The 12,967-nt window shown below is 40.2% G+C and overlaps 1 protein-coding gene across 1 annotated transcript in view; it reads right to left on the reverse strand.

The window, feature by feature from the left end:
- The window catches only part of LOC144052089 (succinate receptor 1-like), a 173,570-nt gene that overhangs the window by 128,946 nt on the left and 31,657 nt on the right, over positions 1 to 12,967 (reverse strand). The gene's annotated exons all lie outside the window — the stretch shown is intronic.

The raw sequence follows: 12,967 nt of genomic DNA on the forward strand, positions 1-12,967 counted from the left end.
TTTTCAACTTTTGTTAACAAGTGTATGAAAACCTAGATTTTTTTTTACTGTACATTTAGAACAGATAAAAAAAATTGTGATTAATTGTGAGTTAACTATTGAAGTCATGCGATTAATTACGATAAAAAAAAATTTATCGCCTGACGCGCCTAATTTTTAATAATCATCTCATCAGGCGATTAATTTTTTTAATCGTAATTAATCGCATGATTTCACTAGTTAACTCACGATTAATCACAAATTTTATATCTGTTCTAAATGTACAATAAAAAAATTCTAGGATTTCATACTCTTGTTAACAAAAGTGGAAAAAAATGTTAAACTAATAGAAATAGTTAAAATTATTTTTTTTACGTTTATAGCCGTCAGCGGCAGTGAATGAGTTAATTGCACAGCTTCAACCCTACAGTCGAAAGGCAAGGAACGGCCGAATGAAGATTGCTGTGTGAGGACCAACCCTTTCGGGGGAGCTATTGACGGCAATGCACAGATGACGAGCCTTTTCGTCACATTGGTTTTGAAGTGTATGTGAATGGTTGGCTAGATTAGCCATGCGCGATGCGACGATAAATCGGAAGGATGGTTTTGCAGTGGAAGACCGTTGTGTGGGTGAAAATATAACACTTAAGTCACACAAAACGTAGATTTGATTCATGAGATCTCACTTCACAAGCTCTGGGTTAGTGTATTTTGTTTTTCTAATTTCCATTTTGTTACACGTATTCCCCCCAAAATTATAAGAGAAGTTATCTAAGTAACTCCGACATTGTTACAGTGGCGCCTTGAGATATGAGTGCTTGAGTTTTTGAAGGTACTCAAGATTCAAGATTGTTTGCCAGATTTTTTTTGGGTCTTGAGATACAAGCAAACATTGCATCACTCATATTTTTCACGATTGCCGGTGATACAACCAGCAATTTACTGTGTGTTTTTATACAGTACAATAATGCTGAGGACCCATAAAAAATATATATTTTTTAAACTTACCCCCAAAATTTGTTTGGTATTTTGGCGGGGGGCTGAAACACATTAATTGCATTTCCATTCATTTCAATGGGGAATGATGATTGAACTTTTTTTTTTGGAGCGATGTCGTCATGGAAAAAAAATAAACTCGTATCTCAAAGCACCACTGTATTTGTAATGTTGATCGGTACTGGTAACTTAAAATACGCCAACAAACCCTGAAAGCAAATGCAATGAATTTGAATGGGAACTTTTTCTTTTGTTGTTTTTAGTATGATTGAGTTCACTGCTCAGTACAAATTCATGATAGTTTTGTGAGAAAACTGCATGCGGATCGGTGCGCCAAAGTCCTGTTGTAATCGTGACAACAGGTTAGCAGCATTTTCCTGGACAGATGCTTTCTTTTTGTGCGTGAGCCAAAGCGGGAAAACGCTACTGTGGGAACCACACACAAAACATCCTGCATTTCCTGCTGTGGAGCCACAACTCTCCCGGTTACAAGATGGTATTTATGCACTCCACCGCACAATGCGCCAACATCGAGTTCCCATGTTGAAAACAATTGTTGACTTTTTTTTTAAGCGTTTTATTTTTTGGGGATGAAGCGCTTACTGTAGAAGAGTTTTGCCAGGCTGGCATATCTCACACCTCACTGACAGTCAAGGAACCAAACAGCCAAGGACTCAGACTGTGTGAGTCATTGACCGACTCTTGCGTGTTCATTCTTCATCTTCAGTCATTAATATAATATTTTCCATTGCTTGTTTACTTGACAATAATGATCCTATAAAGCTGTGATATGATGAGGTATAATGTGATTCAATAAAGTATGAGGTAATGTAATTAACTCATTCTCCGCCAGACGTTTAATTTTATTTTATTCTATTCTATATTGGCATTATAGCAGATTTTTTCGGGGGGAGAAAAATTGTTTAAAATTTTTGGAATATTTTTTTTTTTAAACAAAGCAGGAGAAACAAGAATGTTTAGCATGTTTAAAAGATTGCTGCATGTGTCACTGTGCTAATGAATGAGCCGTCGCTGCTCAGCAGTATGCAAAATGGCCGAGACAGTTGATCACTCTGATTGGCTGTTAGCAAGCAAATCGGCGCATGTGACAGAAATGACAAACGTAAAGAAACGGCGAAGAAAAAAAACATTATCTAGTCAATTAAAGCTCAGCTAAAATTAGCTTTTTATCATGTCATTATGGCCACACCATGAAAAAAATAAATACTACCTCCACCAATATGTCGAGCGGGATACATTGCAATTCATCATGCTACCCGCCCCCACCCCACCCACACACACACACACACACTAAAAACACGGGTCAAAAACGGACCAATCCTCTACTTGGGTAGATACTTGGGTTCAATTTGACCCAAATTTGAGTCAAGAAATTGGTCTTTTAGTGTAAAACAACTCATAAATATTGGGTCTGATCCTTTACTTGGGTAAAAATAAAAAAGGGGTTATTTTGTATATATATTTGGGTCAAATTGACCCATAAAGTGGATCGGTCCATTTTTTTTTTTTTTATCCATAATTAGGTTACTTTTGACCCAACTGTTTTGAGTGCATGTTTAAATATTTTTATACATTCATAATGATTGTTTATGAAAAATTTGAAGGAAATGTTTTCTAGTGTATTTTTTCTTCTATTTTACCATACGACAAATGATTAAACAAAAAAAGCCAAATTGAGAACCCGTCCCAGTAAAAAAAAAAAAAAAAAAAGGATCACACGTTTGGCCCCGAGTATTCGAAACAAGCAGCCCATCCATCATGTTGTCATTCAACGTGAACATCCACATTGTCACCCTGTCCACAATAAGGGTGCCAAGATGATGAACGGCATATGGTCGCACCGCCAGAGCGACGCTATCGTGAGTCCGCCAGACGCCCGCTGGGGCCGTTACTTTCCACAGCGTCAGCCCAGTGAGCTGAATGTCTGCTGAGAGCTCGCTTTTGACTTTAAACTTCCATCATGTCGACAGCAGTTTGACTACAAATTGGGATAAAGCGGTCCTGGGTGGACTCGCGAACGAAGCCTGGCAACAAGCGTCCAATGAGATAAGGTAGCATTTTTTAACACTGCCATTATGCAGCTGACCTAACTGCATTCTTCCGTACAGCGACGTCATTGGACTGTGCAGGAATCTTGACTTCCCGCTGATATTCTGCCGCATTGTGGCGCCGCTATGCATCAGCTTTAAAGGTCAGCGCGTTGTCGGACATCCGCACATTACGATGTCAAGCCACGCGCTGGTATTTTGCCAGTAGCTCAGTCTGTAAGAACTCCAAAAAGTTTAAGACGAAATTGCATATTTTTGAAGTGTGGTTCGTTTTGCATCCAAGTGCCGCCTTAAGCGAGGTAAAACGGAGCCTATCAGCTCAGGGTGTGGCACATCCGTCACTTAATGACATATTTTGTATTTATTGCATCCATGCATGAATAATGCAAGAAAAACAAGTATGTAACTTAAACAGTCCCTTGGAAGCACAGTTGGAAGATGGTTTTACGATCTTGTGAAAAGATGACAGCCTATGGCAAACACATCGACCTGACGGTTGAGTGGGTGTTGGAGCGAGATGTGTCGGCCGGCCCGCCTGCCTGATAAGTGCTGCAAGCCAGGACTCGTGCCTTTGAGAATACAAAAAAAAAAAAAAACTGTGGCAAAGGGAAGATAAGGGGAGGAGGGGGGGCTATGAGATAAAGGAGGTGCGAGTCAAGAAGCCGAGAGCTAACGTGAAAGCAAATATGCTTTTGGATTAGAGGGAGGCGATAGAGGAGAGAGAACATAAGATGATCACAGCATAAAAATATACAGGCACGGGGGACACTTCATTAGGTACACCTGCACCACGTCTTTTCACATCTTAAAAACAACAAAATGAATTGTCCTTTTATTATTTGGGATAGTTGTCAATTATGATTACGTCGCAAAACATTACGATTAGATACCATAGCATAAGCAACAATGTGGTAAAAATATCGTACATACATTATGATACCGTCTTTACAGGGATGTGATTTGACCAAAGTGAAATTATCTGAAAATTTAGCCCGGGGTCTGGGGGCCGCTGGCACCCAGCTAGGTCCAGGGCAGTGCCCTGGTGGGGGGACAAGGGCCCCCCGGAGCTCATGGGTTTTCCGTGTTTTTAAGTACTTTCAATGCACTCACATGATAAAGAAATAGACAAAACAACAGCATAAATTTTCAATGTATATTGAACTATCCCATATAAAATGGCAGTTTTAGTCAACTCAAAATCAGTCACATTCAAAAACATTGGACTGCCTTTGCTTTTAAAAAATATCACTGAGAATATCATCATATCTAACTAATGTGATTACTAAGTTAACATAAATAATGTTGAAGAGTTCAAATTTCATGAACAAATAATTGTATCATGACCAAATGAAAAGTAACTCATATTAGAGCATACCACAAATGTCTTTGTTATAGCAGAAGATGTTATCTGTCGGAGTCATGTGCACACACAATGAAATACAAAAAAAAAAAAAAAAAAAAATCCGATTTTTTTTTTTTGGGGGGGAGATAAAAAAAAGCGGAATTCCGCGAATTAGCGGAAAAATCACATCCCTGCGTCTTTATTATAAAGCAATTTGGTGTGGCACATTGTGAAACGATACGATAAGATATGATATGGAACCAAACAACATCGTACCATACGACACCATATGAAGCAATGCGGTTAAAATACGTGACAAGGCAATATGTTTAAAATATGGTTCGATACCTCAAGGAGCAGCCATCGGTGGAGCAGCTCAAAGAGCATTTGGGGATTTGGAAACAAAGATCAGAATCAGAATCAGAAAATGCAGAGTGAAGGGAGGCCAGAATAGGAATGATGTGGTCCCTCTTATGTGTTCCAGTTAAGAGGCAAGCCGAGGACTGGCTGACTCCAAAGTTAAGTTCATAACAATACATTTCAGTATGATACGATGCAATACAGTACAATACCATCCATTACAAGGCAATAGAGTTACGATATGGTATGGTGCGAACAATAAAAACAAAGAAAATACTGGCGATCCAAGAAAGTCTTTGATTATTTAGACAGCAATTGTATAAAATCAATGTTTTTCCTCATGATTTTTTTTATATATTACATACCCCTTAGTATTGTACCTAATGAAATTCCGGTTCAATAAATCTAATTTGATTTTGTAATTGTAATCCTCCACGTTGAGAGGAACCAGTTGAGGTGGCTCGGGCATCTGGTTTGGATGCCTCCTGGACGCCGCCCTAGGGGGAGGTGTTCCGGGCATGTCCTACCGGCGGGAGTCCCCGGGGACGACCCAGGACACGCTAGAGAGGCTACATCTCTCGGCTGGCCTGGGAACACCTTGGGATCCCGTCGGAGGAGCTGGGTGAAGTGGCTGGGGAGAGGGAAGTCTGGGCTTCCCTGCTAAAGCTGCTGCCCCCGCGACCCGACCCCGGATAAGCGGAATTGAAGACGGACGGACGGATTTTGTAATTCTGTATTCTAAACTCTACTAGCTCATCCACAAACAACACGAGGCCACGAGCGTGCATTGTATAGACAAGAAATATTTTCTTCCAAGTCGAAGCGCGACGTCGTGTCAGCAGCTCGACTGCAACTTGAGCAACGTGTGATGGCCTTCCTTCCGCTGATAGTTTCTACCTGAATAGCCAGGCTGTCATTCTTTGGAGTGAGCTGCTGCTGCTGCTGAGATGATAAATCTCTTAATACCAGGGTTTCCACACGGGCAGATTGTACCAAGCAATGGTGCAGTGTGTCATTATGTGTACTACAGTGCGGGTAGTAGCTTGTGTGCACTACAAGCTGTGTGGCCAACTGTGTGTTGTGTATACACAGGAAGTGGAGCGACACATTTGCACCGTATTTGGTATTAATTCCATAGTGGCGGATAAAAAAAATACTCATAGGAGGGTTGGTACGGCTCTTCCATACTCGTGTGTCCGTGCGTGGCCCCCAGACCCCCCCCCTATTCAACTTCGATTTTGGCTGGTCTAGTCGACTTTCTGTCACCAACTTTCATGGAATGTGTGTACCCCCCTAAAGCCAGCGGGAATGTGAACAAGCTTAACCACGGGATGATTTAGGGTGATCTTCCATAGATATCCATAATCGGACCTTTTCTGTAAAAAAATGCTGCCATTTGGTTGGGTTATCGATCGATATGTGTTTGTGCCTTTGACTATGTTACTCAAAACATTGCCTGCACAGTGAACAAGTTCAGTTCTGTCTTTCATTGTCACCCTCACAGATTCACTTGTTCTTGCCACTTTTGATGAAGCTCATCAGCAGATCGATCTGTGTGTGTCAGGATAAACACAAACTTCTGTGCAGGGTTAAGACAATTAAATTTGTTACCGCTACTTGTCCTTAAAGCACGGCGGCGACTTTGTTCCACTCTGTGCTTTAATGAGTCATCCATTTGTCGACTCTAATCACTTTCTCTATGTAACTCATTCAACTTTCATTGCGCTCATGAAAACTTTCTGAGTATGTTTACCTATTCTCCGCAGCATGTATGCAGGGTGTTTGGTGAATATTTAATAAGTGTGCTAAAACACTGCTGATGGATGCCGACGTTAACCACGTGCAGCATTTAAATCATTTCTTGCATCTGTGCCAAACAGCCATAAGCCAGCATTTCCTGGTAATTGTCTTGCAAATGGACAAATAAATTTAACAATGTGTCAACTGATGTTTATAAGCTCCCGAGAATGGATCAAATTGCATATATATATATATATAAACAAATCAAGTCGGCTCTTTGTGAATCTTTCAGTGTCAAAGTGTATTAACTCGAAAGACGCTGCTGTCTTTCTATTATATTACCGTCTCCACTCTCCTGCTGTGACATGCGAGCGTGAATGATCTACCCAAACTAACTATCCAGCCGCTCTGTGTGTTTTCACAAGTGCATTCATGACGCCTCGCATGCTTCGCAGCTGACTCTCCACCGTTGTTTTTCTTATCTCCGGCTGTTGCTGTTTATTTTGGTGTGTTTAAAGCTGGGAATCTCCCAAGGAAGACATTAGCAAAGTAGAAGGAAAAAAAAAACGAGGAAATGTTCACGTTTTGCTATCGCCTTGTACTTGAATCGTTTTAATGCATCATTCTCCCGCTAAACAGACGTTAATAAATAATAGCTGTGAACAGATGCATGTTAGAGGAGACATATTATCCTTTTTTCCCCCCATACGATAAGAGTTCCTAGGTGTTGAAATAAACGGTTTCTGACATTCTTCAGACAAAAAAATTGCCCTTGCGCCGCTTGAGAGATGCTCTATTATCTAAGCCGTTATTACTACGTGCCCTGCGATTGGTTGGCGACCGCTCCAGGGTGTAACCTTCCCGCCTAAAATCAGCTGTAAAACTGTAGGCTTCAGCTCACCTCTGACCCCACTTATACATAAACAGTATAGAAAATACAGGGATGAATGTTGTTATTACTTATACAGTGTTGCCTTAGTTGAAAAGCGAGGATCATTTGTTCAGTGATCATGCTTGTAACTCAAATCCCTCACATCTGAAACAATCACTGAAATGGATGGAAATTCCAATGATCTATTCCATCCTCTCAAAACAAAATAGCACTCTAATATTGTACCGGCATTAAGCTAGCCGACTCTTCAAAGGCTAAGCTACACTATCATTGTTTTTCTTTTTAAAGACAATTAGTCACGTTCATGTCGCATATGAACACCCATGACGGTGTGAGGATGGAGTGAAGTGCGTTTCCAGCCGTGATGCAAACAATATCACCTCCTTGACTATCATTTCCCCTCTCGCCGACCCGTCTGCCTTTTCACCTTTCCTTTCCCACTACGGCCTGCTTGTTTACCTCCTATTATCCTCCTCGTCTCGTCTCATTGTTTAGAGCAGCTGTGAGCATGAAGGGATAAATGCACATGGACACGTGCACTCTGTTGAAATTCTTAGGGAATTTCAAAGCGAAAGTTTGATGATCATCAGAAGGATGGGCCATGAATAAGTGGATACATTCACCGCTGCTTGCCGGTTTATTTTGTTTTCAGAATTGCACCGCTGGCCGGATCAATAGCACTCATCAGCTGTATACGGCACGCTTGCTCTGCAGCTACGAAAGCGGGAATAGACTATTGAAATGTTAAAAACAAAAACGCATTTAGGATACATAATAGACTGTGGGCTAGTGGTTTGTCCATATGTGCCCAATTACGCACACTGACTCTTTACTCTTCACTGAAAATAAAATGCCTATTGCAAAAGAAAAACAGCGCAGTGTGCTGGCTCTTGTTGGGACTGCATATGACACCTTAGTCACACGAGGTTGGCAATCGCAAACTAGGGGTTGATGACAATATTAGTAACCTAGTGGAGGGTCTTTAAGGTAAAATTCGGTCTCTCAAACCGAAACGTTTCTTGGGATTTGAAATGTTTGTGATTTCCTCATTTTTATGTGTTTGTGTACACTCTATGGACTTTTATTTGAGTGCCGTCGTGTGTGAAAGCCGATCTAGTCGTCCTGGATTCCCCGCTAAATTTAGCAGCTGCTCCTTGACGGTGACCAAGCAATTTTTTTCCTCAGCCTACCCGCCTGTGGTCTAGTCTTACCCAGTGCACATCAAGTCACCAATCAAGAAGATATCGATTGGGGGTCTGCGGGGGTGAGGAAGCTGCTAGGCGTTGCAGAGACCTTTTTTACACCATATTAGTTGCTGCTTTCAAGGTCAACGCCGATGTTTGAACAACTACCACAACAGCGACATGGCAATCAAAAAAACGGTTCACAAGTAGTGTCATTTGTTCAACTTTACACCCAAGTCCCAGCATTCCTCGTCAACTTTGTACACCCATTCTTAAAAAATGCTATTCGAATTCAGCAGTCGGTCAGCATGTCCATCAGTTAGCATTTTAATTAGAAACTGGCATATTAGCAAATACATTACCGAAAGAAAGAAAGTTAGTTAGTAATTTTATTTGTTGAAAGCCCAGCATTATGGGAAGGATTTAATTTGTTTTGGATTGATATTTTTTAGTCAGAACAGAACTCTAATAAACATGCTATTTTAATTGATTAAGCAGTTAGTTGTTTTGACCATGCCGGCAGATTAGTCTTTTAGTTGGTAGCATATACTTTTTTTTTATAGATAGATAGATAGATAGATAGATAGATAGATAGATAGATAGATAGATAGATAGATAGATAGATAGATAGATAGATAGATAGATAGATAGATAGATAGATAGATAAGATAGATAGATAGATAGATAGATAGATAGATAGATGCTAATTCATCAACAATGAAGGAATAGAAGCTCTAATTAATATTTGACCCGTTAACTACTGTATAACTGTAGTGGACTGTATGCCTTGTTAATGTGGGCCACATTCCACACAACGTATGAAAGCTGCTATTGTGGGCAGAATGAAAGATGCTGTGTCTTCTTCTTATCCAGCTGCTGCGCTCTCTCCTACACTATGAATTCTACATTCCAACGTCTGAGCGCACGTGCATGGTTGAATGGCAGTCTGCTGCCTCCTGCTGGACATAATCCTCTTCTTGCATATTTCTAGAATGCTGCTCAACTGTTTTGGAGGGTGTTCTAGTGTCTAAGATTCTATCAACAAGTTCTCAAAGGTCAGTCAGTACATTGCAAGTCTATGTTTTTTTGTTTGTTGTTGTTTTGGCCTGGTGAAGAGCCAAATGTCACATCTATGGACAATCAGAGTCTTCTATAAACCTAATATAAATGTTTTTAAAATGTTGGAGAAAAGCTATAGGACCTGCAGAAAACCAGAACCGAGACACGAAGCATCTGTAAAGCGTACTCTGGCAGCCCGTCAATCATGTCAATAACTGGAGTGGCAAAATTTCTCGAATGCCTTGTAAAAGGTCACATTCTGACCACAAGAGGAGATTTTTTTTAACTGCAAAGCCACATCACAAGATGGGGGGAATACATATTTTGTGTTAGTTCGCCTTTTAACATGCTAGTGGATACATGATATGTCACTGAGCTAGTTTTTCGTTAGCTTTTGAACATCCATTTTTTTTTGTAGATTACCGGTAATAAATTGTGTTTGTTTGCTTTTGACAATGTAAATACAAAATATTTTTTGCTCCATGAAACGCTCATATTTTGACTACAATTGCAGATTTATAACTGCAAAGCCACATCACAAGATGCTAGTGGGGGGGGAAATAGTATTTACACTAAATGTCAGTGTGCGCCACTACAGGAATGATAAATGGCCGGCTGAATAATTCATAAATCAAAAACACACAAGCACTGCCTCCGAGGCTGAGCGCAAACACAAACTAAAATGTAGTAATTAATTCAGGCTCAAGAAGGCTATAAACAGCACATAATAACATCTCATCCCAATACATACACACACAGACTCTGCCACTGAAACGGCAGAGCCTAAACACATTGTTTGAAAGGCCTCTCTCAAGCGGCGGGACGAGGGAGGCGACTAATCCCCTTAATTAATTAGCTCAGTTGTTTCAGACATTTTAATTAGTCTACCGTCACTCTCACAGGGCCAAGAGTGAGGATTAAAAAAAAAAAAGCGCCCGTTGTATCTCTTATGTATCTCCATGCATTCTTCTGAAGAGGTTCAGCTTCTGCGGGGATCACATGGGGCCAGTGTACTTCAATTTTCAATTACAACGTGCCGGAGGTGATATAAGATATAAATGGGGGTGAGCCAAGGGTATGAAAAGGCCTCTGCGTGGAATTCTGATGCTGAGTTATGGCTGTAAAGACAGTTTTTAATTTAACAACTTTTGCTTCCCTACCAACAAACAATGTTGCAACAAAACAAAAGATAATGTTCAGGGGACTTTTTTTTTTTTAAATGTATTAAACCGGATTTTAAATTTCAAGTTAATTACTCTGAAGGGGCATGGGGGGGTATTTTAGGATGGAGTATGCTTCCTAGTATGCTTGGGGATTTGCACTAGAACTGGACTTAAACTTTAAAAAAATATTTTTAAAAAGTTGATTCCATTTTGTTTTATTTTTAAATACATCTAGAGACATTCTGTTGTCAAAATTACTTCTTTTTTTTTTTAAACAGACCTCTAAGATAAATTTTAAGTCAATAAAACTGAATACTGTCATACGACGGCGTATTAGAGCCATATATATATATATATATATATATATATATAGGGAATCAGGAAGTGTTGTCGGTCTAGCTGTCGTGTATGACGAGTAAAGTTTAAATTAAGAATGAATCCATCTCCAACTTGTCTTTTCATTTTATAAACAGTGTTCCATTAACCACCAACGAATCCTCACATGGGACTATATCTACGCTACGTGCATTTGTCGTAAGTTTCTGAATTTTTTTTCTCTCGCAAATTTGCCACTTTATAAATTTGTGAGTTTTTTCTCAGAATATTACCCCCCTTCTGAAAAAAATAAAATAATACGTGGCCCTAATACGCCGTCGTACTGTCATAAGTAGTCAAACAAGATTCCTGCTTTTTACGATTAAGTATTTTACCGTGCGTGTATGTGCACTTTGAAGTGACCAAAAGAAACTGCAACAAGTGTGTGAAAAGCCACACGTCACCATCACACAACTCTTTTTTTCTTGTTGTGTTGTTGCGCATTCAGCACGGCGGTGTTAGAATGTCGCAGCCCGATTAGGCGGCCGAGTCTATCTAATTATCAGAGTGGCGTGAAAAAAAGAGCCATCTCCACCTGACCAATCCACACCACAGAGGTCTCATTAGCCTCAGGCCAATCCACATGTTTGACTTACCAGTGCAAGTCAATGTCAAATTGTCAATGGTTGTGCTTGTGCATTCTATGGAAATGTGCGTGAAACACCTTGAAGCTTTTAGTGACTCAGACTCATGATTCAGGCTGATGTGTGTGTTTATGAGTGTGTTTTTATGTGTGCGTGTGTGCTCTGCTGTTGATTAGTGGACAAATTAAAACTCTATTGATTCAGCGGCCTTCTCCGGAGGTGATGAACTCATGGCAGCTGGGCTTTATATCACCATTGATCAGAAACACGTGAGTCTGTTTCGCAACAGACTTTACCTAACGCGAATATGCGACGTCACACATGACACTCAGTTGTGGGAAAAAATAATAACTTCCGGTGCTGATATTGATCTAACAGCGCACGTTGCCCAATTCAGTGAACGGAAGCACGACTGCCTCGTTGCATCATGTGCGGTCAAAAGTTTTTTTTTTGACACTAACAACCAAGCCTGCTGTGTCACACACTGCAGTCACGAGGGTGATGACAGTCACTTGACTCTGTGGTTCAAAAGGAATTGTTGTGTGAGAAATTTTAAGACAACCTGACTTGTTGAATGTGTGACTTTGCATTTAAAAAAAAAAATAAAACGCTGATAACAGCACCTTTGTCTTGTGAAATTCTATGGTCTGCGGCATATGGGTTTGGGTTTTGTTTTGGTCAAGTGTGGGCTATTGAGCTGGGAAATAAGGTAGAAATGTAAATGTGTTTACATAATAGTTAAATGATAGGCTTTATGCATCAAATCTTAGAGGCGTAATATCAGCGGTTCTATCAGGTGAAATTTTATGGTCCAAAATTATGTTTTGCGAGTGTATTGAGTTGGATTTGTGTGGGATTTTTTAATCAAAAAATTGGGATCTAACAAGAGAGGTTATATCTAGAAAAATAAATATGATCTAGAATGTATTTTTTGTTGAGTGTATTACAAGAGGCTAGTGTGAGAAATTTCAAGTCACAAGGGTGATAAGTTCACTTCTTGTAGTAGTCACCACCGAGGGTCGTTTTGAGCATTTCACTGCATTTGTTTTGAGTTTCACGCGTTTGTAAAGTGCTTCACATGACAGCACGCAGGACAAAAGAATGCTGTGAGTCAAGCGCTGGTAAGCCCCGGGATCAACCATGTCGAAACTCCAAGGTGGGGCAGCAGGAGCAGGTCTTGTGAGGTTAACGTGTACGGTACTGTACCTTTAAAACACGGACAAG

This window comes from Vanacampus margaritifer, chromosome 5 (genome assembly GCF_051991255.1).
Source record: "Vanacampus margaritifer isolate UIUO_Vmar chromosome 5, RoL_Vmar_1.0, whole genome shotgun sequence".
In the NCBI taxonomy this organism is placed as follows: domain Eukaryota; kingdom Metazoa; phylum Chordata; class Actinopteri; order Syngnathiformes; family Syngnathidae; genus Vanacampus; species Vanacampus margaritifer.